We start from the raw sequence: 4357 nt of genomic DNA, 5'->3' as shown, positions 1-4357 counted from the left end.
CGGCGGTGGCATACACCCGGAGGGGAAAGAATGGCAGGCTAGCCCACAAGCGGGTGACAGGCCATCAATAAGGGAGTGGGAGAGACGGACAGGGCCGAAGAAGAAGAAGAAGAAGAAGAAGAAGAAGAAGAAGAAGAAGAGAACGACTTGAGGTTTTGTGGGTAATTACCCTATGCTCGCAATGTACATTTTTGGCAGCAGCATAGTTGCCATTAAATGGGATAGGGCAATAAGAAGGCGCACACAGCAGAGCAGTTCAACGCACAAATCGACAGAGAAATGTCTAAAATTTTTGTAGTACTACGTGGCTGTCGCCGTCTGCCGTCTCGCTCGGCTCGCCTGCTCCCCGTGCATCGTCCGTCGTCCATCCATTTACCCATCCACCCAACCGAATGTATCCGATCCACTTATCGGACGTTCCCATCCGCATTTCCATTTCCGGCGTCTCACCGGCGTTGCCGCCGTCGTCTCCCCCTTCCCCTCTTCCACTTTCACACACACACACACACACACACACACACACAGCGCGCTTTCTCTCTCTCTCTCTCTCTCTCTCTCTCTCTCTCTCATGGCGACACCACGTCGGGCGGGTCCCCTCCGGTCCCCGCCGCGCGCCCTACACCGTTGGGCAGCCATGGCCGCCGCGCGTGAATGTTGCAGCACGCGAGGCCCCCCCGGCGCCACATGAATACTACAGGAATCAGACGCGGGGCGGCCTGGAAATAATACGGGGCGACGTTACAGCGGAAGCCGGAACGGCGGAACACGCCGGGGTCGGAAGTGTGCCCCCCGCACCACCACCGCCACAGCGGCGACGACACCAGGCTGGCGCGCCACCAGGGTCGTCTCCGGGAGCACGAGGGGGAGGGGAGGGGAGGGAGCCTGGAGAAAACCACTGGAGGGAGAGGAGGGGAGGGCATGCGGCGAGGAAGGGGCGCTCTACCAAGGCGGGCAGCGCGCGGACCCTCCCCGGTACCTGCTGCCCCCCTCGTCACACCGAGTCGGGCCCCCATCGTCCGCTCGGATTAATTATTGCGGTTGGCCACACTGCGTGCCGCGTGCCGAGCCAGAGCGAGCGAGAGAGAGAGAGAGAGAGAGAGAGGAGGGTTGGTAACACTGCGCACACAAAATGGTCGGCTTTGCACGGCTGGCAGCGCGGCAGCAGCGCGCCAACCTTGTGCCACACCGCGGCGCGCCGCCCGCTTGGGCGCCACAACTACCCCTCTGCGGTCGGTTGGTAACACTGCGCTGAGAGAGAGAGAGGCAACGCGCGACACACACTCTCTCTCCGCACCACTACTATTTCTCTTTCGCACGCACAGTTTCGACCCCACAGTGGACACTCGACCCGCAGGTCACCCGCCAGCCAGTCTTTCGGCCCAATTTTCGGCAGCTCTGCCGCAAGAGAATACAATGCCCTAGGGGTGTGCTCTTCCAACCCTTCTGTTCCAAGAGGCTGTAATTTCAGCGCGAGTAATGAGTCTAAAACTAGGGCCGTGGAGGGTACGCGAGGGTACGAGAAAAGCGGTGGTGTTTGGAAGTCGAGCGAGAAAAAGAGAGAGGAGAGAGAAGTGTAATATACGGCAGAGCGTAGGGTAGGGTCGTTGCACACAATTAAAACGCACCTTTGCTTCCGCGCCATTGACTCCATACTCGCTCCCCGCATAGAGCGCAGGTCAGTGTGCTATAGTGCCACACCGCTCGTCCACCCCGTGACGCAGCAGCAGCAGCAGCGGCAGCGGGAACCCTGCTGCCATGGCGGCATTTGCCGTTCTAGTAATGTGTCTAATTTAGCCCTGGCGGCAGATCTCGTCCAAACGCCCAGCCATACCGCGCGTCCACCCCCCGTCCGCCACGCCGCAGGACAGGCAGCAGGCTACCGCACATTTGTCCGGGGCCCCTTCCTCCACCCTGCTGACGAGTAGGAGAGGGACGCGGGACTCCCCTTTAATTACGATCCCTCCTGGAAAAGGGTCAGGGGGCCCTGCAGTCGGGCACAAGATGAGATGGCACAGGAGCCGCGGCGGGCTAGGGGGAGAGGCGGGACCAGCCGCATGAGTTACAACTGCACCGGTACAAGGTAGATGTACGCCAGACCACGTCTCGCGTAACAGGCTTCGCGATACCTCACGAAACACTGTTACGCTGCGACGCGCCTGGCATACATCTACCTTGGCCTGCGGCGCTGACACCCGAGTCAGGTAGTGCAAAAATGTGCCTCCGGTCCGTCAACGCCCGTCACTTCGACTAATCATGCAGGGTTGTACATTTTTTCGCTTATTTTCGTCAAAAACACCCTCTAGCGCCTCAACGGTTTGAGCTTGAGCAAAACGGACAAAATTTTCGCCCATAGGGCTCTACTTTGATGAGTTACCCCTAAGGAAACCAAAACAAAATATTTTTAAAAAACGTCATTTTTGGGACCTGTGTTTTTTGATTTTTTAAAAATCTAATTTTTGAGCTAGAATGCTCATCTTCGAACTCGATCTGTCTTTTTATGATACAAAACGACCCTGAAAATCCCAGGTCGCTCGCTCAATTCGTTTTCGAGTTTTCGTGCGGACAGATACACAGACAGACACACAGACACACAGACAGACAGACAGACAGACAGACAGACAGAAAAAGTTTTTTCCGACCAGACGGAGTAATAGGCTTCGCTAATCGCTCAGCCAATAAAGTACGAAATACGTGTAGCAACATCGCGTAACAACGCTTTTGAGACTTTCAAAAGGTGCTGGTCTTGACCAGTGTTGTGCAAGATACTCCCTAAATGTATCTAGATAAAGATACTAGATACTGGTCGAATTTGTATCTTAAGATAAGATAAAGATACTGCATCGTAAAAGTATCTAGATAAAGATAAAGATACTCCACAAAGTATCTCAGATACTTTTTTAGATACTCGTCCAAAAAAATGTCAGGTAAACAATTAAACAAGCAGGCCCGCCCTTCCGCCAAACGAAGTTGCCAGCTTCGCTTCGAGACAAGGCAGTAACAGTATAATATTTGAAGTTTTTCAAATTAAGTTGACGTTGAAAATTGTAACGAGAAATATGTAACTTAACGGACGTTACATCGTTACAGACGTCGGCAATGGTATCGCGTTACGTTACTGCTCGCAGGGAAAGTAACGCGTTACCGGTACTTAACGATTAACGCGGTACAGTAACACCGTTAAATCGTCACGTAACGTTAACCCCTAACAGGTGGTGCCGCCAGCACGCGACTGATTCATATAGTGCAAGTGCCTCGCGTCTGCCTGTCGGACAATCGCGCATTTCAGGCGTTTCAATTCGAGGTTTTCGAACTTTGAGGGGGAGTAATAGTATCTGACAACTCAAAGTATCTGAGATACCGTAGATACAACAAAAAATTATCTAAGATAAAGATAAGATACGGGTCACAAAATTTATCTAGATACCAGTAAAAGATACCAAAAAAGTATCTAGATACAGTATCTAGATACTTTTATCTAGATACTGCACAACACTGGTCTTGACATTTCCATACGCATTGCGATATGAGACAAAGTGACAATCCACAATTTCTTGCTTACACAAAATTTACAATATACGTCGTACATTCGCTGTAAAAATATTTCTCATGTCGTGCGAGAAAAGGGGAGGAGAGTAGAAGTCGGGGCTGGGGAGAGAACAGGACAGGAAGCAGTAGCGGAGCAGCAGCCCAGAGCGGCGGGGCCAGTTCGACCGCTCTCCTCCAACAATTTCTCCGCGCCGTGCCGCCGGGCGGCTCCGTCTTCTCCCGAGATCCCCATATCCCCGGAAACAGCCCGGCCTGATGGTCACATAGGACGGGCGGGGGCCTTGTGGTCAGGGGGAAGGAGGAGGAGGAGGGCGCCAGGAAAGTCCAATTTCACTCGAGTTTTTATATAATAATATCGGCAGCGGTCGCGGGACAGGGGAGGGGGGAAGGGGGAGGATAGCAAGGGAGAGGCGAGAGAAGGGGCACAGGAGGAGGGGAGCGACGCAATGTGGGGAAGGTGGTCGAAGGTGGCGGACGCACCACGGTGGGTCCCAGCCGCACGACCGCTTTGGGGATCGCTCCGCTGCGTTTTAGAGCACCCCCCCCCCACACACACACACTACCCTCCTCTGCAGTGTTGCCGATCGACCTTTCTATTTTATTATTTTCCGCATTTTCCGCTTCACGACGTCCCCGGCGAGCAAAATCACCGCGGGGTCGGCCCCGCAAAAATAAATAAAAGGCAGAGGAGCTCTCACTTCTCGGCGTCTGCTCCCGGCGACGCGACGCGATGGAAATGCACACTGCACACTCGCTGGGGGGTCCTTATTGTTTCTAACTTGAGATACGGGGCGGGGCCGGGTGCGCGGAC

Source organism: Frankliniella occidentalis, unplaced genomic scaffold (genome assembly GCF_000697945.3).
Source record: "Frankliniella occidentalis isolate FOCC.00 unplaced genomic scaffold, Focc_3.1 Scaffold295, whole genome shotgun sequence".
Lineage (NCBI taxonomy): Eukaryota > Metazoa > Arthropoda > Insecta > Thysanoptera > Thripidae > Frankliniella > Frankliniella occidentalis.
Note: the sequence above shows the minus strand (reverse complement) of the source record.